At 34.0% G+C, this 26,406-nt stretch overlaps 1 pseudogene; it reads left to right on the top strand.

The window, feature by feature from the left end:
- The window catches only part of LOC112822662 (cytochrome c oxidase subunit 6A1, mitochondrial pseudogene), an 824,062-nt pseudogene that overhangs the window by 481,088 nt on the left and 316,568 nt on the right, over nt 1-26,406 (top strand).

Here is a 26,406-nt window from a genome sequence, read left to right as displayed (position 1 = left end):
TAACAAGAGATAAAGGACACTACATAATGATAAAGGAAACAATACAAGAAAAGGATACAACAATTGCAAATAGTTATGCACCCAATGTGGGAGCACCAAAATACATGAAGCTACTGTGAACAGACATAAAGGAAGAAGTTGACAGTCATGCAATAGTAGTAAGGAACCTTAATATAAAACTTATATCAATGGGTAGATCATCCAGACAGAAAATTAACATGGAAACAGTGGCTTTAAATAACACGTTGGACCAGAAGGACCTAACAGATAGAGTCAGAACATTCCATTCCCAAATAATGGAATACACATTCTTTTCAAGTACACATGGAAAATTCTGCAGAATAGATCACATGTTAGGTTACAAAACACACTTCAATAAATTAAAAAAATATTGAAATCATATAATGCATATTTTGAACTATAGTGATATGACACTAGAAATCAATCACAAGGAAAAAAATGGAAATAACACAAATACATAAAGGATAAATAACATGCTACTAAAAAATGAATGGGTCAACCAAGAAACCAAAGAGGAAATAAAAAAATACATAAATACAAATGAAAATGAAAACAGTCCAGGGGCACCTGGGTGGCTCAGTCTTAACCAGGCTGGTTAAGCATCTGCCTTTGCCTCAGGTCATGATCTCAGGGTCCTAGGATTGAGCCCTGTGTCAGTCTTCCAGATTAGCAGGGAGTCTGCTTCTCCCTCTCCCTCTGGCCCTCCCCCCACTCCCCAGATTGTGCTCTCTCTCTCTAAAATAAATAAATAAATAAATAACACACACACACACACACACACACACACACACACACACACACCAGTCCAAAAGATTCAGGATGCAGCAAAAGGTGTTCTAAGAGGGAAGATTATAGGGGTGCCTAGATGGCTCAGTCAATTAAGCATCTGCCTTCAGCTCAGGTCATGATCCCAGGGTCCTGGGATCGAGCCCCACATCAGGCTCCCTGCTAAACGGGGAGCTTACTTTTCCCTCTCCCTTGGCTGCTCCCCCTGCTTGTGCTCTTTCACTCTCTGTCAAATAAATAAATAAAATCTTCAAAAAATAAATAAGAGGAAAGGTTATAGCAGTACAATCCTACCTGAAAAAATACAAGAAGAAGCTCAAATAAATAACTCAACCTTACATCAAAGGAGCAGAAAAAGAACAAAGCCCAAAGCCAGTAGAAGGAAAGAAATAATAGAGTATAAGTAAATAAATAAATACAAATAAACAAATAAAACAATAGAACAAAACAATGAAACCAGGATCTGGTTATTTGAAGAGATAAACAAAATTGATAAACTTTTAGCCAGACTTATCAAGAAAAAAGAGAGAATACAATAAAATCACAAATGAAAGATAAATAACAATTGACACCACAGAAATACAAAGGATTATGAGAATACTATGAAGAATTATATGCCAACAAATAGGACAACCTGAAAGAAATGAATAATTTCCTAGAATCATATAACCTATCAAGCTGAATCAAGAAGAAATAGAAAATTTGAACAGAGCAATTACTAGCTATAAAATTTTATCAGTAATAAAGAACTCCCAACAAACAAAAGTCCATGAAGAGATGGCTTCATAGGTGATTTCTACTAAGCATTTAAAGAAGTCTTAATACTTCAAAAACTATTCCAAAAAATAGAAGAAAAGTTTCAAAATTTATTTTACATGACCACCAATACCCAGATACCAAAACCAGAAAAAATAATACAAAAAAGAAAACTACAAGTTAATATCTCTGAACATAGATGCAAAAATTCTTGACAAAATACTAACAAATTGAATCCAATAATATATTACAAAAATATTCACAATGATCAAGAGGGATTAATTCCAGGCATGTTCAATATTCACAAATCAATCAACTTGCTACATCACATTAATGAGAAAAAAAATCACGTGATCATCTCTATAGATGCAGAAAAGCATTTGACAAAGTACAACATCCTTTTATGATAAAAATTGTTAACAACTTAGGTTTAAATGATACATATCTTAACATTGAAGGTAATACATGAAAAACCCACAGCTGACATCATACTCAATGATAAAAAACAGAAGTTTTCCTCTAAGATCAGGAACCAAGACAAAGATGTACATTCTCACCACTATTATTCAACAAGGCATTGGAAGTCCATGATGCAGCAATCAGACAAAAAATGAAATAAAGGACATCCAAATTTATAAGGAAGAAGTAAAGCTTCCACTATTTGCAAATGACATGATACTATATATAGAAAACCCTAAAAACTCACCAAAAAACAAGATCTGATAATGAATTTAGTAAATTCACTGGCTACAAAATTAATATATGAAAATCTGTTTCATTTCTCTACACATATAATGAAATAACAGAAAGGAAAATTAGGAATAGCATCTAATTTACAATTGCACAAAAAATTACCTAGGAATAAACTAAATGAAGGAAGTGAAAGACCTATAATTCAAAAACTATAAAACATGAAGGAATCTGGAGATGACAGAAACAAATGGAAAGATATTCCAAGCTCCCAAATTTAAATAACTAATATTAAAATGTCCATACTATCCAAAGAAATCTATAGTCAGGGCAATCTCTGTCAAAATACCAACATTTTTCACAGAATTAGAATAAATAATCCTAAAATTTGTGTGAATCCACAATAGAACCCTTGTAGCCAAAGTGATCTTGAGAAACAACAAAGATGATGGCATCACTATCTCAGATTTCTAGATATACTACAAATATGTAGTAGCTAAAACAGTATGGTGCTGGCAAAAAACAGACTCACAGATCAGTGGAATAGTGCAGAGAATCAAGAAATAAACCCACTCTTTCAAAATCAATGACTAATAAGTCGAGAATATACAATGAAAAGTTAGTCTCTTCAATAAATGGTGCTGGGAAAACTGAACAGCTAAATGTACAAAATATGACACTGGGTCATTTACACTATAAAGAAAAATAAACTCAATATGGATTAAATGTGAGACCATAAAACTTCTAGTAGAAAACAGGCAGTCATTTCTTTGACATTAGCAGTAGAAATATTTTTTCTATATATTTCTTCTCAAGCAATAGAAGCCAAAACAATATTAAACTAATGGGACTAGATCAAAATAACAAGCTTTTGCACAACAAAGGAAACCATCAACAAAACAAAAAGGCAACCTACTGAATGAAAGATAATATTTGTAAATGATATAACCAATAAGGGGTTAATATCCAAAATATATAAGGAACTAGTACAATTTGGAGTCCCTTGTGGCACAGTCAGTTAAGTGACTGACTCTTGGTTTTGCCTCAGGTCATGATCTCAGGGTCATGATATCAAGCTCCACGTTGGGCTCACACTCAGCACAGAGACTGTTTAAGACTCTCTCTCCCTCTTCTGTCCCTTCACCCACCATGCTCTCTCTCTACCTCTCAAATAAATAAATCTTTAAAAAAAGAACTTGTACAATTCAACCCCCCACACACAAAATAAAACTTTGATTAAAAATGGGCAGAGGACTTGAATATAATTTTTCCCCACGAAAACATACTGATGAACAACAGGACATGAAAAGATGCTCAACATCACTAATCATCAAGGCAATACTAATCAAAAACACATGAGGTATCACCATAAACCTGTCATGATAGAAACTAACATAAGAAATAAGTGTTGGCAAAGATACGGAAATAAAAAGAACTTTCACGCACCATTGGTAGGAATGCAAATTGGTGTAGCCACTATGAAAAACAGTTTGGAGGTTCTTCAAAAAATTAAAAACAAAATTAGCATATGATACAGTAATTCCACTAATTGGTATTTGCCCAAAGAAAGAGTAAACACTAAAACAAGATACATGTACTCCTATGTTTATTGCAAAATTTTTTACAATAGCCAAGATACAAAAACAACCCATGTTCACCCATAGATACATGGATAAAGAAGAGGTGAAAAATATATTTTATATTTTTATTTTATATTTCATATTATTAATATTTATACAATATCATTATATATGATGATACATAATATTGAATATAGATAATAAATTACCCAACCATAAATATAATAAAATCTTGTCATTTGTAATAACATAGATAGAGCTAGAGGGTTTAATGCTAAATGAAATATGTCAATGAGAGAAAGACACATATCATATGATTTCACTCATATGTAGAATTTAGAAATTAAACAAAAAAAAGAGAAAAAAATAGATTCAAATGTAGAGAAAAACTGGATGCTGTCAGGTAGAAGATAGATGGTAGGAGGGGTGAAATACATAAAGGGGGACAATACACTTATCTTGATGAGGACTGTGTATTGTATAGAATTGTTGAATTATGATATTATACACCTGAAAATAATATAACATTATGTTAATTACACCAATAAAAGAAAGAAGAAATGGGAAAAGACTTGAATAGACATTTCTCTACAGATGATATAGAGTTGATTAATAAATATATAAAAAGATGCTCAATATCACTAAGCATTAGGGGAGAGCAAATCAAAATGACAATGTGATATCATTTCATACACATTAGGATGTCTCTTATTTAAAAAACCAGAGACAAGCATTGGAAAGGATTTAGGGAAATTGAAACACTTGTGCACTGTTGGTAAGTAATTAAAATGGTGCAGTTTCCATGGAAAACAGCATAGCAGTTCCCCAAAATGTTAGACATAGAATTATTCTATGATCTAGCTATTCCTCTTTGGGTATATTTATAAAATAGTCAAAAGCAAAGAGTAGAACAGGTATTTGTACACTAATGTTCTATAACAGCATTAATCACAATAACCAAAAGGTGGAAACTACCCAGATTTCCAGTGATGTATAAATGGATGAAAAAAATGTGGTTTACACAGACAATAGAATACTATTCAGTCTTAAAAATAATGAAATTTTGACACATACTACAATATGGATGGATTTCCAACACAGTATGCTAAGTCAAGTAAGTCAGCCACGAGAACAAATATTGTATGATTCCAATTATATGAGGCATCTTGAGCAGTCAAATTTATATAGAGAAAGTATAAAAGTAGTTTCCTGGTGCTGATGGGGGAGGGAAGTGATTTATCATTTAATGGATAGAGCATTTCAGTTTGGGAAGATGAAAAAGTACTAATGCTGGATGGTAGAGATGGTTGCACAACAATGTGAATATACTAATGCCACTGAACTGTACACTTAAAATTATAAAAATGGCAATTTTATATTTTATATATTTTACTACATACAAAAAAAAGGCATGAATACTTCCCCCAAAGAGCTTAAATTTCATTACCAAGAGGAGACAAGAGAATGAATTATTTTAAAACATCTTAGAGGAGCACCTGGGTAGCTCAGTTGCTTAAAGGTCTGCCTTTGGCTCAGATCATGATCCCAGGATCCTGAGATTGAGCCCTGCATCAGGCTCCCCGCTCAGCAGGGAGTCTGCTTCTCCCTCTCCCTCTCTCTCTGCCCCTCCACTAATGATCATGTTCTCTCTCTCTCAAATAAATTAATAAAATCTTTAAAAAAATTATAGAAACATATCTTCAATGGATAAGCTGAGTATGATTCATCTAGGAATTACTTTGAAAGTTCAGGAAAAGTTTAGAGCAATCTGAGTGGAACTTACCTAATATTTCTTCAGCCAAGAAGGACTTGAGCCAAATTCTGAAGGATGTATATAATTTGAATAAATGGAAAAGAACATAGACAGTAATGAACTAAGAGCCATTCCTTTAAAAAATTAATAAAATTGATAAAACCCTAACAAGACTTATACAAAGAAAAAAGGAAGAACCCAAATAGATAAAATGCCATATGAAAGAGTGATCACAAACAACACCACAGAAATACAAATAATTATAAGATAACACAATGAAAAACTATATGTCAACAAACTGGGCAATATGGAAGTAATGGACAAATTCCTAGAAACTTACAAACTACCAAAATCGAAACAGGAAGAAACAGAAAATTTGAACAGATCCATAACCAGCAAATAAATTGAATCAATAATCAAAAATCTCCAACTAACAAAAGTCCTGTGCCAGATGGCTTCCCAGGGAAATTCTTCCAGATATTTAAAGATATTACTAATATCTTTAATTAATAAAAATATTTAAAGATATTACTAATATCTTTAATTAATAAAAATATTAAAATTAAAATTATAGTACCTATAATTCTCTGTTTCAAAAAACAGAAAAGGAAGGACAACTTCTAAACTCATTCTACAAAGCCAGCATTACCTTGGTTCCCAAACCAAAGACCCCACTAAAAAGGAGAATTACAGACCAATATCCGTGATGAACACAGATGCATATATTCTCAACAAGATACTAGCAAATCAAATCCAACAGTACAGTAAAAGCATTATAAGCCATGATCAAGCTGAATTTATTTCTGGGCTGCAGGGGTGGTTCACCATTCTCAAATCAATAAATATGATACACCACATTAATAAGATAAAGGGTAAGAACCATATGATCCTTTAAATAGATGCAGAAGAAAAATAAAACATTTGACAAAACACAACATCCATTCTTGACAAAAACCCTCAACAAAGTAGGGATAGGTGGAACATACCTCAGCATCATAAAGGCCATATATGAAAGACCCACAGTAAATGTCATCCTCAATGGGGAAAAATGAAAAGCGTTTCCCCTACAGTCAGGAATAAGAGGATGTTCACCTCACGATTACTGTTTAATAAAATACTAGAAGTCTTAGACTCAACAATCAGACAATAAAAAGAAACAAAAGGCATCCAAATTGGCAAGGAAGATGTCACACTTTCACTTTTTGCAGATGACATGATACTCTATGTAGAAAACCTGAAAGACTCCACCAAAAAATTGCTAGAATACATGAATTCAGCAAAGTTGTAGGATATAAAATCAATGTGCAGAAATCTGTTGCATTTCTATACACCAATAAAGAAGCAGCAGAAACATAAATCAAGGAATCAGTCCCATTTATAATTGTGCCAAAAACAATAAGATACCTAAGAATAAACCTAACTAAAGAGTTAAAACATCTATGCTCTAAAAGCTGTAGAACACATATAAAAGAATTTTAAGAGGACACCAAGAATTGAAAAGCATTCCATGTTCATGGATTAGAAGAACAAACATTGCTAAGAGGTCTATACTCCCCAAAACAATCTACACATTTAATGCAATCTCTATCATAACACCAACAACATTTTTCACAGAGCTAGAAAAAAACATTCCTAGAATTTGTATGGAACTACAAAGTCCCCAGATAGCTAAAGCAACACTGGAAAAAAAAAAAAAAAGGAGGCAACACGATTCTGGATTTCAAGTTATATTACATAGTTGTAGCCATCATGACAGTATGGTACTGGCACAAAAACAAACACATTGATCAATGGAACAGAAGAGAGAACACCAAAATGGACCCACAACTTTATGGTAAACTAATCTTTGACAAAACAGGAAACAATATCCGATGGAAAAAAGACAGTATCTTCTACAAATGATGTTGGGAAAACTGCACAGCAACATACAGAAGAACTTGGACCTCTTTCTTACACCATACCCACAAATAAATGAAAAAGGATGAAAGACATGTGAGACAAGAAACCATCAAAATCCTATTGGAGAACATAGGCAGCAACCTCTTTGACCTTGGCTGAGGCAACTTCTTACTAGACATGTCTCTGGAGGCAAGGAAACAAAAGCAAAATGAACTATTGGGACTTCATCAAGGTAAAGCTTCTGCACAGCAAAGGAAAGAATCAACAAAACTAAAAGGCAGCCTACGGAATGGGAGAATGTTTTTTTAAATAATTTGTCTGATAAATGGTTAGTACACAAAATCTATGAAGAACTTATCAAACTCAACACCCCAAAAATGAATAATCCAGTTAAGAAATGGAGAGAAGACATGAATAGACACTTTTTTAAAGAAAACATCTGCCTAACAGACAGATGAAAAGATGCTTAAGGTCAGTCATCATCAGGGCAATACAAATCAAAACCACAATGAGAAACCACCTCATGCCTGTCTAAATGGCTAAAATTAACAAGAGCACAACAAGTGTTGGCAAGGATGCGGAGAAAGGGGAACACTCTTGCACTGTTGGTCAGAATGCAAACTGGGGCAGCCACTCTGGAAAACAGTATGGAGTTTCCTCAAAACGTTAAAAATAGAACTAAGCTATGATCCAACAATTGTACTACTATTTACCCAAAGAATACAAAAATACAGATTCAAAAGGGTATATGCACCCTGATTTTTATAGCTGCATTATCAACAATAGCAAATTTACAGAGAAAGCCCAAATGCCCCTCAACTGATGAATGGATAGCGAAGTTTGGGGGATATATATTTTATATATATATTTATATTTTATTTTATTTTATTTATATATATATATGAAATAAGTCAGTGAAAGAGAGAGAGAGAGAGAGACAAATACTATGTGATATTACTCATATGTGGAATTTAGGGAAGAAAACAGATGAACATATGGGCAGGGGGAAAAAAAAAGGGAGATAGGGAAACAAACCATAAGAGACTTGTAATGATAGAGAACAAAATGAGGGTTAATGGAGGGAGGTGGGTGGTGGATGGACTAGATGTATGATGGGTTTTAAAGAAGGCACTTGTGATGAGCGCCGGGTGTTGTATGTAAGTGATAAATTTTTGAATTCTTCTCTTGAAACCAGTATTACACTGTATGTTAACTAAGTAAAATTTACATTAAAAAAAGAAATTGAAATAAATAAAATCAGCTTTGTTTAAAATTACAAAAAAGAAAAGTCATATCAATCTTTCTAAAAATATTATTTTTATTTAAAAATATTTCTATTATAGGAAAATGGTTTTTCATTCAGTTACTGAAAAACATTCTGTGGGAAAAACAAGTATGTAAATCTACTTTTTCAACCACAAATTTTGATGAAATCTAAATACAGAGCAAGGGCTTCAGATGAAAATTTAGTGTCTGGATTAAGATGTTCCAAAAATGTAAAATGCCCACCAGATTTTGAAGACTCAGAATGAAAATAAAATATATAAAACGTCTCATAAAATAAAAATGATTGCACTTGTGTTGATGAGCACTGGGTGATGTACGAAATAGTTCAATCACTATATTGCACACCTGAAACTAAAGAACACTGTTATCTATCTTGGAATTAAGATAAAATAACATTAAATTAACAAAAAACAATTATAAAAGCTGTGATCTGATTTAAAAAATTGATACAAGAATTACTGGTAGTTGAAAGTTCTTCAAGAAAAGTAAACGTCAAAACTTGGCTTGAAAAAATTTAGCCAGGAAACATAATTATATTGGATAAGACATTAGAATATGTGTCAGACATTTTGTGCTGTAACTCCCTATAATATTTTGGACAAATTATTAACTTTTCTGTGTCATACATTCATTTGTAAAATTACACAATAGTATATATGTCATGCCTGTGTCATAGGGTTTTTGTGATGGTCAAATAAAATCATGGGTATGTACAAAGTTTATAAACCCTAACAAAATGATTACATTGTCTGAAAGCTTCCTGGGATTGTTCTTTTTGGTCATCTTTGCATTCTATAATTTTTCCCTATTCTTATAGGGAAAATTATAAATATCTTGGTTATTTTTTCTCTTTGTGTAATAGTTTTGATTTACAGACTTTGCAAAGTAAAACAAACTGTGACATTAAATAAAATATTTGCCTTGGGAATTTGAAGTTTTTGAGAATATCACAGTATTAAAGGACTATTGGTGATATGTTTGTATGAAGGCAGATGATTATATGTGTGATTTGAAGGACACAACAGAACTTGTCTTTCCACTATCTTCCCCACTAGTATATTTCCATGAAAATATTTTTGTACTTAAAATATTTGACCTCTGAGTGTCTTGTTTAAATACAAACATTTTGACCTGCCACTCATTATATAGTAGTTGAATGAGTTTATCAAATTAACTAGTAAAGATTGGAGCAGGGAGAGAACATAAAGAGAAATAAAATTTGGGAGGCAATTGGACGAGTGAAAAGTCTGCAATACAAATTGGTTTTTAAGAAAGAAAGCTTAGTAGATGGGACTGTGAAAAAGCCTGAAATGCTGAAAGGCCACATGAAGGGTTTGAGTCTTTAGTGTTTTGATGAGGGTTGGGAAAAGGCAAGGAAGGTCACTGAAAGATGAGATGGAAGCCACCAAAAACAAAAGTTTTCTATTCACAATTTTGTTCATGCTAAACCTGCTTCAGAAATTCTCCAAAGTGCACATTTGCATTAACAAAGCTTTAATTAGGCAAAAAACTTATATCTTATGTTCAACCTATAGAGAAAAACCAAAGAATTTGATAAGTATCTCCACCTACAAAGACTTTTTAAATGTAGTGCTTTCCCGCTATCCTAATCTGATCATGGAAATTTAGCTAGAAATGGCAGGCAGAAAGATGTAATAAAACTACTTTTGTATACCAAACAATACAAGATCCACTTAAGGTAGCACCAATCTCATAACCTACAAATTCCCATTTTATTAGCCTACTAAGGAAAACAGTGCCAAAGTGCCCTTTCAGTGACACTGGAGCTGTGAGAGGTTTTCTGACTTGATTGCAGTACTTTCTGTTAATTATTAATGAAGAGATCTCCTCACAAAAACTGCTGTTCAGCTGTCCAGGCTGAGGGGCTTAGGCATTTTGGATGCAAGAGCTCTCAACCATTGGAAACACTTACTTCAAACATTTCATTCAAGGTTTAGAATTCTTTTGTTGGTAGGTAAGTTCTTTGAGATTAATGTGGAAAGACTATCATGAACACAAGAGATGGGACTTTTTGAATTAAAGCTTAGAAATTCCATCTGGCTTACATCTGAATAGGTAGTTTCTTTTAACACTCCTTGTAACTTCCAAAATTTGTTTGGCAATATCTTCTCATTTATAATAATGTATTTCATCTACCATATATTTGGCATTATTTGATTATACTGTGAGAATTATAACTAAATAAAATGCTATACAATTTATTTTTTTTAATTCAACACAACTCAGAAGTTGAAAATATAACATTCCCCAATATATTTTTGGTTTGGGTGTACGAAGCTACATTCTATAGGCTAATTTTTCTTCTTAGATATTAGTCCTGTAAATCTCATGAGTTGCTAATAGGTGAACAATAATGTCTGGAGCTATGGTCTCAAGCTCTGAATAGCTGTTTTCCATAATTTTATTTTATTTGAAAAACATAAACCAACATACCATTACCAATTAACCATATTTTAAGACATAATATACATATTTAAAAAGCTAAATATTTATTAACTAGTGGCAAATAAATATATTTTTACAAGGTGATTATAGTTTCTTTACTTAATGTGATGGAGATTTGCTATAACCACAACAGAAGGCCTCTGGATTGTATAATTTTTCTATTTTACCCTGTGGAATTTTGTTTCCTTTTTTAATATTGCAGTTTTGTTACTACTAGTCTGATAATTTATTCTACAGATTCATACTTTTCTCCTCAGGTAAAAATAATTTTTGAGGAAAGAACTCATACCTTACTCTAAAGCCCTCTGTGGTGGTAAGAGACCTGCCTTAAGTGAAAGAACATTATAGATGTTTATCTATATGTTTAGGTTCCCTTGGAGGTGGTCCAAAATTGAAATTCTTGAGGCTATATTAAAGTACTTGGAAAACAATATGTTATACTAAGAAACCAGAGAACACCTAACATACTTATTCCAAACGAAGTTGACATGCATCTTATTTTTGGTCACTGTGACACTCTCTTGGGTGAAGTATCTGTTCATGACTTTTGCCTATTTTCTAATTAGATTTGTTTAGATACTTTTGAGTATTGAAAAATTTTTTAATATATTCTATATATTGATCCTATGTTGGATATGTGGATTGCAAATATTTTTTCATTCTGTATCTTGTCTTTTCATCTCTTCATGAGGTCTTTTGGAGAGCAAACCTTTTTAATTTTCGTGGTTACAACATATCAGTCTTTAATTTAATGGATTGTGCTTTTGAAAATAAGTCTAAGACATTTTCTCCTAGCCCTAGAAGCTAAAGTTTTTTTTCCTAAATTTTAAGTTTTACATTTTACACTTAAGTCTGTGATCCAAATTGAGTTAATTTATGTAAAAGATGTGAGACTTGGGTCAAGGTTCATTTGCTTTTCTTATGGATATCTAATTTCTTCAGCCCCATATTTTGAAAAGTCTACTTCCTCTACTGAATTGCTTTTAAATTTTTTAAAAAATTAGTTGAGAATATTTGTGTGGATCTATTTCTGGATTCTCTACTCTTTTCCATTGATCTATATGTCCATCCCTCCACCAATATCACACATCTTTTTTTTCATACACCTTAATTAATGTAGCTTTGTAGAAGGTTTTACAACTAGGTAAAGTGTTTCTTCCCACTATTCTTTTTCTTTAAAGATTGTTTTATCTATTCTAGGGCCTTTTCTTAAACATTTTAAAAGTATCTTGTCTAGTCTACAAAAATCCTTGCTGGTTTGATAGGAATTTTATTAGACCAGTATGTCAATTTGAGGAGAATTGTTATCTTTTCTAGATAGAGTCTTCTAATCAAGGAACATGATATATCTGTCCATTTATTTAGATTTTTTATTTTCTTCATTATAATGTAATTTTTTAGCATACAGATCCCAACAATACTTTGCTGAGTTTATATCTAAGTATTTCATATTTTTTGAGTGACTGTAAATGAATTTTTTGTGCTAATATTTCTATCCTGCAACTTTTTTGATATAATTTAATATAGAGCAGTTATTTATAAATTACTTGAAATTTTCTACACAATCATATCATTTGTAAATAGGGATATTTTTATTTCTTGTTTTCCAATCACTGTATTATTTATTTATTTGGTAGGTAAGTAGTTACTTAGTTATGTTTTATAAAAGTCAGGAGAATTTCCGGTAGTATGTTAAATAACAGTTATGAGAGTGGACATGTTTTATTTGTTCTCAATCTTGATACTTATAAGTATTCCATAGATGGTCTTTGTTAATTTTAAAATTTCCTTTCTAATCATCAGGGAAATGCAAATCAAAACCACAATAATATATCAGCTTACACCTGTGGAATGGCTAACACCAAAAAGGCAAGAAATAACAAGTGTTGGCAATGATGTGGAGAAAAAGGAACCCTCATGGACAGTTGGTAGGAATGTAAATTGGTATAGTCACTGTACCACTATAGTATGGATGCTCCTCAAAAAATTAAAATAGAAATAACATATGATCCAATAATTCCACTACTGGGAATTTACCCAATGGACAGAAAAACACTTATTTGAAAAGATATATGCCTCCCCCAACTTCTTCCTATCCATAACTGATGGATACTTGGTCTGCTTCTATATTCTTGGCTAATGTAAATAATGCTACAATAAATATATAGGTGCATGTATCCCTTTGAATTACTATTCTTCTGTTCTTTGGGAAAATACCCAGTAGTGCAATTGTTGGATCATAGGGTATTTCCATTTTTATATTTTTGAGGAACCTCCATGTTGTTTTTCTACAAAAGCCAAATTATGGAAACAACCCATTTGTCCATAGACTGATGAATGGATGAAGAAAATGTGGTATGTATGTGTATACACACACATGCACAATGAAATATTACTCAGCCATAAAGAATGATATCTTGCCATTTGCAATAACATGGATGGAGCTAGAGAGTATTATGATAAGTGAAATAACACAGTAAGAGAAGGATAAATACCATATAATTTCATTCATGTGTGGAATTTAAGAAACAAAGGGTATGAGCAAAGAGAAAAAAGTAGAGTGAAGGAGAGAAACCGAGAAACAGACACTTAATTATAGAGAACAAGCTAGTTCTTACCAGTGGGGAGGTGGATGGGGGGATGGGTGATGATGGTTTAGAATGCACTTGCTCTGATAAGCAAGGGTGGTGTATAGAAGTATTGAATCACTCTACTGTAGAGGTGAATCTAATATTACACTGTATGTTAAGTAACAGGATTTTAAGTAAAAACATGAAAAAAATTAAAAAATAAATAAAAAATAATAGTATGGTTCTTATCATTTCTCTCAATGTGATGTATCACACTGAATGATTTCCAAATATTGGATGTTCTTTGCAACACAGCAATTAATCCCACTTGATTGTTGTGAATAATTTTTTGTCTTTTTGAATTCAGTTTACTAGTATTTTGTTGGGGGTTTGCATGTGTGTTCATCAGGGATATTGGCCCATAGTTTTCTTTTTCAGTGGTGTCTTTATCTGGTTTTGACAACAGGGTAATGCTGGCTTCATACAATGAATTTGGAAGTTTACCTTACTTTTCTATTTTGGAATAGATTGAGGGAATAATTATTAACTATTTTTTAAATGTTTGGTAGAATTTGCCTGTGAAGTCATCTCGTCCTGGACTTTTGTTTTTTGGGAATATTTTGATGACTGATTCAATTTCTTTGTTGGTTCTTGGTCTGTTCAAATTTTTTATTTCTTCTTGTTTCAGTTTTGGTAGTTTATGTGTTTCTAGGAATTTTTCCATTTCTTCTAGTTTGTTCAGTTTATTGGTATATAGTTTTTCATAATGTCTTATAATTGTTTTTCTGTGGTGTTTGTTGTTATTTTTCCTCTCTAATTTGTGATTTTAGGTATTTGATGGCCTTCCCATTTATCTTAACACGTCAGACTATAGGTTTATCAATTTTTTCAAAGAAACAGTTCCTTGTATCATTGATCTGTTCTATTATTTTTTGTTTTGTTTCTATATTATTTATTTCTGCACTAATCTGTATTATTTCATTCCTTCTGCTGGGTTTATGTTCTGTTGTTGTTGTTGTCCTTTGTCTAGCTCCTTTAAGTGTAAGGTGGATTGAGATTTTTCTTATGTCTTGATTTAGGCCTTTATTGCTATAAACTTCATTTTTCTAAGTGCTTTTGCTGCATTCCAATGGTTTTAGAACATTGTGTTTTTATTTAAATTTGTCCATGTATTTTTTTAATTTCTTCTTTCATTTCATGGTTGACCCATTAATTCTTTAGCAGCATTTTATTGAACGTTTATGTACTTGTGGTCTTTACAGATTTTGTGTGTGTGTGTGTGTGTGTGTGTGTGTGTGTGTGTGGTTGACTTCTAGTTTCATAGCATTGTGGTCAGAAACAATGCATGGTATGACTTCAATCTTGAATTTGTTGAGGTTTGTTTTGTGGCCTAATATGTGATGCATTTTGGAGAATATTCCATATTTTTGAAATAATGTGTATTCTGTTGTTTGAGAATGGAATATCCTATATATCTGTTAAATTCATGTTGTTCTAGTATGTCATTCAAAGTAATTGCTACTGGGCTCCTGGGTGGCTCAGTTAGTTAAACATCTGATTTTGCCTCAGGTCATGATCTCAAGGTTCTGAGATGGAGCCCTGTGACCTGTGTTGGGCTCGCACTCAGCAGGGAGTCTGTTTCTCCATCTTCCTCTGCCCCTCCCCCCACTCGTGCATGCTCTCTCTCTCTTTCTCAAATAAATAAATAAAATATTTAAAAAAATAAAGTCATTGTTTCCTTGTTGATTTTCTGTTTAGATGATCTGTCCATTGATATAAGTATTGTATTAATGTCCCCTGCTATTACGTATTATTATGGATTAGTTACTTTATGTTTGTTATTTACTCTTCTATGTACTCGGTGTTCCTATTTTGGGTGCACATTTATAATTATTATATCTTCTTGTCATATTATCTACTTTATTATCATATATTGTTTTTCTTTTTATCCTAATAATATCTTTTTGTTAAACTATTTTGTCTGATGTAAGTATTTCTTCTCTGGCTTTCTTTTGACATCCATTTCCATGATAGATGTTTCTTCAGCACCTCACTTTAAATCTGCAGGTGACTTTAGGTCTAAAATGAGTCTCTCTCTCTTTTTAAAGATTTTATTTATTTATTACTAGGAGACAGAGAGAGAGAGAGGCAGAGGGAGAAGCAGGCTCCCTACTGAGCAGGGAGCCTGATGTGGGACTCGATTCCAGGACCCTGGGATCATGACCTGAGCCTAAGGCAGACACTTAACCATCTGAACCACCCAGGCACCCTAAAATGAGTCTCTAGCAAGGAACATATAGATGGGTCCTGGGTGTGTGTGTGTGTGTGTGTGTGTGTGTGTGTGTGTGTGTGTGTTTTGTGTTTTGTGTTTTGTTTGTTTTGTTTTGTTTTGCTTTTGTTTTTTTCTTAATCCATTCTGTCTCCCTGTGTCTTTGGACTGAAGTGTTTATTTAGTCCATTTAAATTGAAAGTACTTATTGACAGATATGTATTTATTGTCATTTTGTTATTTGTTTTGTGGTTGTTTCTAAAGATTTTCTCTGATTTTTTCTTGTCATTTTCTCTTTCATGGCTTGCTGATTTTCTTTAGTGATGTATGTGAATTTCTTTCCCTTCATTCTTTGCATATTTATTGGTGTTTTTGATGTATACTTACCATTAGGTTTGTATATAACCTCTTTTGCATATACCATTTTATATTTAGTTGATGGTCATTTAAATTTGAATGCATTCTTTACTCCTCTCTTCCCCATCCTTTAGGTATATGGTGTCATATTTTACATTTTTAAAAATATTTTTGAGTTCTTTTTTTAAAAACAATATTCGTTTTTACTGCTTTTGTGTCTTTTACCTTTATACTGACACTTTTAGTCTCTCCTTTCCACTCATAGGGTCCTGTTTAATAGTTCTTGCAGAGTTGGTTTAGTGGTCATGAACTCCTTTAGTTTTTGTTTGTCTTGAGAGTTTTGTTTTTTGTTTGTTTGTTTTGTTTCATCGCTCCTTCTATTCTAAATGTTAGACTTGCTGAATAAAGTATTTTTGATGTAGATTTTTCCCTTTCAGCACTTTGATTATGTCATGCCACTCCCTCATGACTTGGACAGTTTCTGCTGAAAAATCACCTACTAGCATTGTGGGATTTCCCTTGTTTGTTACTGTCTTCATTTGTGTCACTGCTTTTATAATTTTTTTCTTTACTGCTACATTTTGCCAATTTAATTACAATATGCATGTGTATGGAGTAGTTTTTTGTTAAGACCACTGACATTTACTTTACAGAAGAAATTGTATACCTTTTCCTTTCTATCTCCATTTTATTTATGTTTTGTATTTTTATGTTCTGATAAGGGGGAACAACCCTTAATATTAGGGGAAATGGTGTTTCAAAATAAGATTATACTCCATAGTATATTTTTTAAAGATTTAATTATTTATTTTAGAGAGAGAGAGCATAGGGGGAGGGGCAGAGGGAGAAGGTAAGAGAATCTCAAGCAGTCTTCCTGCTGAACACAGAGCCTTACAATGGGGCTCAATCTTGCAACTCTGAGATCATGAACTGAGACAAGATCAAAATCAGATGCTTAAACGACTGAGCTACCCAGGTGCCCCTGATTTGGTTGATATTTTGTGTTCTACTATTCTTTCTTTCTTATAAGGCTAGCCTAAGCTAAAATCTCTACCTCGTATGGATCACCAACAATGGCTGGGAATTCACTGCTCATGCAATCTGATTAGGTTGCAGTAGTTTCTAATTTTATGGTATGGATAGTTTTCAGGATTTGGACTGTTTTACCTAATGACTAAATCTCTCTGTGATTAAAAAATAATCATGACCTTGACCGTATCTAGTTGAATTAAAATGACTCCAAAATAAAGTCAGAGGCTTCCTTTTTTAAAAAAAAAAAAAAACTATAATGCCAATTTCTTTGCCTGGCCATGTTACAAACGCAATGTTCTGCATATGTAAATTTTACAGATAACTGAATTGTTTTTCTACAAGCAACTCATATAATTTTTTAAACTTTTTCATGGATTTTTATTTTTTATTTTTTAAAATTTATTTATTTGAGAGAGTGAGAGAGAGAGAGGACAAGTATAGTAAGGGGCAGAGGGAGAAGCAAACTCCCTATTAAGCAGGGAGCCCAATGCAGGGCTCAATTCTGGGACTCCAGGATCATGATCCCAGCTAAAGGCAGATTCTTAACTGACTGAACCACCCAGGTGCCCTGGATAGATTTTTAATCACACGTTTCTATGTTTTCTTAAATAAAGGACACTAACTGATTATTTTTGATACATGCTACATTATTGTGGGTATTCTCTATCAGAAAATGTAGGAAGATGGTTCACTGTTTTGTTGTTGTTGTTGTTGTTTTTGGTCACTTTTTATATCAGGAGATCTGCAATATTTTGCTCTTACTTATGCAATGCCTGCCTCTAATCAGTCTTATTTCCCCTTCTACTGTTTTATTTAGCTCTAACAAAAAGGTGCTTGCTAAAATTGTATATTAAGAACAGGGCTGGGGCGCCTGGGTGGCTCAGTCATTAAGCGTCTGCCTTCGGCTCAGGTCATGATCCTGGGGTCCTGGGATTGCATTCCACATTGGGCTCTCTGCTCAGTGGGAAACATGCTTCTCCCTCTCCCACTCCCCCTGCTTGTGTTTCCTCTCTCACTGTGTCTCTCTCTGTCAAATAAATAAATAAAATCTTAAAAAAAAAGAACAAGGCTATGAGAAACTGCAAGATTTATGATAGTCATTTTAGAAACATGTAGAAGTTTAATACATTCTTAGACAGAGGTTGTGTTTTAAGTGCTTGAGGTAATTGAATAAGAGGCAGTTCTCTAGTATTTGTTGAAAATTTTCAATAATATTTTTACACTTAACACCTAAATTAATATACATTTATTGTGTCACACTTTAGGACATTGTGAGCTCCTTGAATTCTAAAGAAAGATACATTGTATGAAGGACAGGATTTGTTGTAGTATTTCATCTAGCTATCTCGTTATTAAAAATAATAACACATTTTCTTGGAATGATTTAAAACATTTTCTTAAATATTAAGTAAATAATAATGATTATAGGTAAATATTGCAAAATTCTTAAATGTGGGATTAAAATAACTAAAAGTTTGGAAACACTTCTCTGGCACATGGGAGAAGCTAGTCTTCTAAATTTGTTAAAGTACATATGGGCAAATTTCCACTAGCTAAAGCTACGAAGGGAGTAGAAGTAATTTTGGCAGTTAAAGATAGTCTGGAGACTTTATATAGTGCTACTTAACACAGCATTTTTTAAATTTTTCTTTTTAAATTATTTATTATTATTATTTCTTTATTATGTAAAGTTGGCCACCATATAATACATTAATAGTTTTGGATGTAGAGTTCAATGATTAGTTGCATTATAACACCCAGTACTCATCACCCCATAGACCCTCCCTAAAACCCATCACCTGATGACCCCCTCCCATCACCCCTGCCCCCAGAAAACCTCAGTTTGTTTCTTGGAGTCCATAGTCTCTCATAGTTTTGTCTCCCCCTCTGATTTCTTTCCATTCAGTTTTCCCTCCCTTCCCCTGTGATCCTCCACGCTATTCCTTATGTTCCACATATAAACGAAACCATATGATAATTGTCTTTTTCTGCTTGACTTATTGCACTTAGCATGATCCCCTACAGTTCCATCCAAGTCAATGCAAATCCTGGGTATTCATCCTTTCTGAGGGCTAAGTAATATTCTATTTTTTATATGAACCACATCTTCTTTATCCATTCGTCCGTTGAAAGGCATCTTAGCTTCTTCCACAGATTGGCTATTGTGGACATTGCTGCTATGAACATTGGGGTGCATGTGTCCCTTCTTTTCCCTACATCTGGATCTTTGTGGTAAAAACCTAGTAGTGTAATTGCTGGGTTATAGGGTAGCTTTATTTATAACTTTTTGAGGAACCTACATACTGTTTTCCAAAGTGGTTGTACCAGCTTGCATTCCCAGTTACAGTGTAAGAGGGTTCCCCTTTCTCCCCATCCTGGCCAATATTTGTTGTTTCTTGTCTTGTTAATTTTGGCCATTCTAACTGGTGTAAGGTAGTATCTCATTGTGGTTTTGATTTGTATTTCCCTGATGGCTAGTGATGTTGAACATTTTTTCATGTGTCTGTTAGTCATCGTATGTCTTCCTTGGAGAAGTGTTTATTCATGTCTTCTGCCCATTTCTTGACTTGATTATTTGTTTTTTGGGTGCTGACCTTGAGAAGTTCTTTATAGGTCTGGATACCAGCCCTTTATCTGATATGTCATTTGCAAATATCTTCTCCCATTCTGTAGGTTTCCTCTTAGATTTGTTGACTGTTTCCTTTGCTGTGCAAAAAATTTTATCTTGATGAAGACCCAAAAGTTCATTTTTGCTTTTGTTTTCCTTTCCTTTGGAGATGTGTCTTGAAAGAAGTTCCTATGGCCAATGTCGAAGAGGTTACTGCCTATGTTCTCCTCTAGGATTTTGATGGATCCCTATCTCACAATTAGGTCTTGCAACCATTTAGAGCTTTATTTTTGTGTATGGTATAAGAGAATTGCCCAGTTTCATTCTTCTGTATGTGGCTGTCCAATTTTCCCAGAACCATTTATTGAAAAGACTGTCTTTTTTTCCATTGGATATTCTTTCCTGCTTTGTCAAATATTAGTTGACCATAGAGTTGAGGGTCCATTTCTGGAGTCTCTATTCTGTTCCACTGATTAAGTGTCTTTTTTGTGCCAGTACCATGCTGACTTGGTGATCACAGCTTTGTAATATAGCTTGAAGTCAGACATTGAGATGCCCCTAACTTTAGTTTTCTTTTTCAACATTCCCTTGGTGATTCGGGGTCTTTTCTGGTTTCATACAAATTTTAGGATTGTTTGTTCCAGCTCTCTGAATAATGTCAATGTTATTTTAATAAGGATGGCATTGAAAGTGTAGATTACTCTGGGCAGCATAGAAATTTTCGTGATGTTTATTCTTCCAATCCATGAGCATGGAAAGTTTTTCCATCTTTTTTGTCTTCTTCAGTTTCTTTCATAAGTGTTCTGTAGTTTCTAGAGTATAGATCCTTTACTTCTTTGGTTAGGTTTATTCCTAGGTATGTTATGTTTTTTTTTTAAGTTTTTTTATTAACATATAATCTTTATTTATTTCAGGGGTACAGGTCTGTGATTCATCAGTCTTACAAAATTCACAGCACTCAGCACACTAACCCTCCCCAGTGTCCATCACCCAGCCACCCCATCCGTCGCACCTGCCCTCCATTCCAGCAACCCTCAGTTTGTTTCTTGAGATTAAGAGTCTCTTATGGTTTGTTTCTCCCTCTGGTATCATCTTGTCTCATTTTTCCCTCTATTCCCCTATGATTCTCTTCCTTGTTTCTCAAATTCCTCATATCAGTGAAATCATATGATACCTCTCTTTCTCTGATTGACTTATTTCACATAACATAATACCCTCTACTTCCATCCACGTCATTGCAAATGACAAGATTTTATTTTTTTGATGGCTACATAATATTCCATTGTATATATGTACCACATCTTCTTTATCCATTCATTTGAAGATGGACATCTAAGTTCTTTCCATAGTTAAGCTATTGTGGACATTGATGCTATAAACATTGGGGTGCATGTGCCCTGTTGGATAACTACATTTATATTTCTGGGGTAAATGCCCGGTAGTGCAATTTCTGGACCATAGAGTAGCTCTATTTTCAACTTTTTGAGGAACCTCCATACTGTTTTCTTTTTTTTTTAAAGATTTTATTTATTTATTTGAGAGAGAGAGAATGAGAGATAGAGAGCACGAGAGGGAAGAGGGTCAGAGGGAGAAGCAGACTCCCTGCCGAGCAGGGAGCCCGATGCGGGACTCGATCCCGGGACTCCAGGATCATGACCTGAGCCGAAGGCAGTTGCTTAACCAACTGAGCCACCCAGGCGCCCTCCATACTGTTTTCCAGAGTGGCTGCACCAGCTTGCATTCCCACCAACAGTGTAAGAGGGTTCCGCTTTCTCTTATTCTCACCAACATCTATCATTTCCTGATTTAATTTCCTTGTTAATTTTAGCCATTCTGACTAGTGTGCACTGGTATCTCATTGAGGTTTTGATTTGTAATTCCTTGATGTTGAGTGATGTTGAGCACTTTTTTATGTGTCTCTTGGCCATTTGGATGTCTTCTTTGCAGAAATGTCTGTTCATGTCTTCTGCCCATTTCTTGATTGGATTATTTGTTCTTTGGGTTTTGAGTTGATAAGTTCTTTATAGATTTTGGATCCTAGCCCTTTATCTGATATGTCATTTGCAAATATCTTCTCCCATTCTGTCAGTTGTCCTTTGGTTTTGTTGACTGTTTCCTTTGTATTGCAAAAGCTTCTTATCTTGATGAAGTCCCAGTAGTTCATTTTTGCCCTTGCTTCCCTTGCCTTTGGCAATATGTCCAGGAAGAAGTTGCTGCGGCTGAGGTTGAAGAGTTTGCTGCCTGTGTTCTCCTCAAGGATTTTGATGTATTCCTGTTACACATTTAGGCCTTTCATTCATTTTGAGTCTGTTTTTGTGTGTGGTGTAAGGAAATGGTCCAGTTTCATTCTTCTGCATGTGGCTGTCCAATTTTCCCAACACCATTTGTTGAAGAGACTGTCTTTTTTCCATCGGACATTATTTCATGCTTTGTCAAAGATTAGTTGAACATAGCATTGAGGGTCCATTTCTGGGCTCTCTATTTTGTTCCATTGGTCTATGTATCTATTTTTGTGCCAGTATCATACTGTCTTGATGATTACACCTTCGTAATAGAGCTTGAAGTCTAGAATCACAATGTCACCAGCTTTGATTGTCTTTTACAACATTCATATAGGCATTTGGGGTCTTTTCTGGTTCCATACATATTTTAAGATTATTTGTTTCATTTCTTTGAAAAAAGTTGATGGTATTTTGATAGGGATTGCCTTAAATGTGTAGATTTCTCTAGGTAGCATAGATATTTTCACAGAATTTGTTCTTCCAATCCATGAGTATGGAATGTTCCATTTCGTTGTGTCTTCCTTAATATCTTTCAGGAGTATTCTAGAGTTTTTTATGTACAGATTCTTTGCCTCTTTGGTTAGATTTATTCCTAGGTATCTTATGATTTTGGGTGCAATTGTAAATGGGGTCAACTCCTTAATTTCTTTTTCTTCTCTCTCATTGTTGGTGTAAAGAAATGCAACTCATTTCTGTGCATTGATTTTATATCCTGCTACTTTACTGAATTCCTGTATGAGTTCTAGCAGTTTTGGGGTGGAGTCTTTTGGGTTTTGCACATAAAGTATCTTATCATCTGCGAAAAATGAGAGTTTCACTTCTTTGCCAATTCAGGTGCCTTTTATTTCTTTTCTTGTCTGACTGCTGGGGCTAGGAATTCTAGAAGTATTGAAAGCAGTGGTGATAGTGGACATCCTTGCCGTGTTCCTGACCTTAGGGAAAAAGCTCTCAGTTTTTCCGCATTGAGAATGATATTTGTGGTAGGTTTTTTATAGTTGGCTTTTATGATATTGAGGTGTGTATCCCCCATCCCTACACTGTGAAGAGTTTTAATCAAGAAAAGATGCCGTATTTTATCAAAGGCTTTTTCTGCATCTATTGAGAGGATCATATGGTTCCTGTTCTCTCTTTTACTAATGTATTGTATCACATTGATTGCTTTGTGGATGTTGAACCAGCCTCACAGCCCAGGAATAAATCCCACTTGGTTGTGGTGGATAATCCTTTTAATGTACTGTTGGATCCTTTTGGCTAGTATTTTGGTGAGAATTTTGTATCCATGTTCATCAAGGATATTTGTGTGTAATTCTCCTTTTTGATGGGGTCTTTGTCTCATTTTGGGATCAAGGTAATACTGGCCCTTAAAATGAGTTTGGGACGTTTTCCTTCAATTTCTATTTTTTTGGAACAATTTCAGAATTATAGGTATTAATTCTTCTTTACAATTTTGATACAATTCCCCTGGGAAGCCATCTGGCCTTGGGCTCTTGTTTGTTGGGAGGTTTTTATTACTGCTTCAATTTCCTTATTGGTTATGTCTCTATTCAGGTTTTTTATTTCTTCTTGGTTCAGTTTTGGTAGTTTATATGTCTCTAAGAAAGCATCCATTTCTCCCAGATTGTTTAATTTGCTGGCATAATGTGGTTCATAATATATTCTTATAATTGTTTGTTATTTCTTTGGTGTTGGTCATCATCCCCTTCTTCCATTCATGATTTTATTTATTTGGGTCCTTTCTTGTTTCTTTTTGATAAGTCTGGCCAGGGTATTTCAATTTTATTAAGGCTTTCAAAGAACCACCTCCTAGTTTTGTGATCTGTTCTACTCTTCTTTTTGTTTCTATTTCATTGACTTCTGCTCTGATCTTTATTATTTCTCCTCTCCCATTGGTTTTAGGCTTTATTTGCTGTTCTTTCTCCAGCTCCTTTAGGTGTAGGGTTAGGTTGTATATTTGAGACTTTTCTTGTTTTTGAGAAAGGCTTGTATTGCTATATACTTTCCTCTTAGGACGGCCTTTGCTGCATCCAAAAGATTTTGAACAGTTGTGTCATAATTCTCATTTGTTTCCATGAATTTTTTAAATTCTTCTTTAATTTTCTGGTTGACCCATTCATTCTTTATTAAGATGCTCTTTAGCCTCCATGTATTTAAGTTCTTTCCGATTTGCCTCTTGTGTTTGAGTTCTAGTTTTAAAGCATTGTGGTCCGAAAATATGCAGGGAATGATCCCAATATTTTGGTACAAGTTGAGACCTGATTTGTGACCCAGAATGTGATCTATTCTGGAGACTGTTCCATGGGCACTAGAGAAGAAGGTTTATTCTGTTGTTTTGGGATGGAATGTTCTGAATATATCTGTTGAAGTCCATCTGGTCCAGTGTGTCATGTAAAGTCTTTATTTCCTTGTTGATATTTTGCTTAGATGACCTGTCCATTTCAGTGAGGGGCGTGTTAAAGTCGCCTACTATTATTGCATTATTGTCGATGTATTTCTTTGATTTTGTTATTAATTGGCTTATATAATTGGCTGCTCCCATGTTAGGGGCATAATTTAAATTTGTTAGATCTTCTTGTTGGTTAGACCCTTTAAGTATGATGTAGTGTCTTTCCTCAACTCTTATTATAGTCTTTGGTTTAAAATCTAATGTGTCTGATATAAGGATTGCCACCCCAGTTTTCTTTCCTTTTTTTTAAGATTTTATATATTTATTTGACAGAAAGAGACAGAGAGGGGGAACACAAGCAGGGGGAGTTGGCGAGGGAGAAGCAGGCTTCTGTTGAGTAGGGAGCCCAATGTGGGGCTCGATCCCAGGATCTTGGGACCATGACCTGAGCTGAAGGTAGATGCTTAATGACTGAGCCACCCAGATAGCCCTCCCCCAGCTTTCTTTTGATGTCCATTAGCATGGTAAATATTTTTTCACCCCTTCACTTTAAATCTGGCGTTGTCTTTGGGTCAAAAATGAGTCTCTAGCAGACAGCATATCAATGGGTCTTATTTATTTGATACAATCTGATACCCTGTGTCTTTTAATTGGGGCATTTAGCACATTTACAATTGGGGTAATTATTGAAAGATATGAATTTAGTGCCATTGTATTGCCTGTAAAGCGACTGTTATTGTATATTGTCTCTGTTCCCTTCTAGTCTATGTTATTTCTTTGCTCTTTCTTTGCTTAGAGGACCCATTTCAATATTTCTTGTAGGGCTGGTTTGGTGTTTGCAAATTCTTTGTTTTTGTTTGTCCTGGAAGTTTTTTTTTTTTTTTTATCTCTCCTTCTATTTTCATTGACATCCTAGCTGGATATAATATTCTTGGTTGCATATTTTTCTCATTTAGTGCTCTGAATATATCATGCCAATCCTTTCCTGCCTGCCAGTGATCTGTGGGTAGGTCTGCTGCCAATCTAATGTTTTTACCATTGTAGGTTACAGACCTCTTGTCCCAAGCTCCTTTCAGGATTTTCTCTTTGTCTCTGAGACTCATGAGTTTTACTATTAGATGTCGGGGTGTTGATGTATTTGTATTGATTTTGAGGAGGGTTCTCTTGGCCTCTTATATTGATGCCTGTTTCCTTCCCCAAATTTGGGAAGATCTCTGCTATAATTTGCTCCAATATACCTTCTGCCCCTCTCTCAATTTCTTCTGGAATCCCAATTATTTTAATTATTTTAATATTGTTTCTCCTAATGGTATCACTTATTTTTCGAATTCTCCCCTCCTGATCCAGTAATTGTTTATCTCTCCTTTTCTCAGCTTCTTTATTTTCCATCATTTGGTCTTCTAGGTCACTAATTCTCTGCCTCATTTATTCTAGCATTTGGAGCCTCCATGTTTGACTGCACCTCATTAATAGCCTTTTTGATTTCGACTTGGTTAGATTTTAGTTCTTTTATTTCCCCAGAAAGGAGTTCTCTAGTATCTTCTATGCTTTTTTCAAGCCCAGCTAGTATGTTTATAATCGTCATTCTGAACTCTAGTTCTGATATCTTACTAATGTCTGTATTGATCAGATCCCTGGCAGTCAGTACTGCTTCTTGTTTTTTTTTT

This window comes from Callorhinus ursinus, unplaced genomic scaffold, assembly GCF_003265705.2.
Source record: "Callorhinus ursinus isolate GAN/ISIS: 27379988/994484 unplaced genomic scaffold, GSC_fseal_2.0 scaffold40, whole genome shotgun sequence".
Lineage (NCBI taxonomy): Eukaryota > Metazoa > Chordata > Mammalia > Carnivora > Otariidae > Callorhinus > Callorhinus ursinus.
Note: the sequence above shows the minus strand (reverse complement) of the source record. Positions and strands in the feature narration are given on the sequence as shown.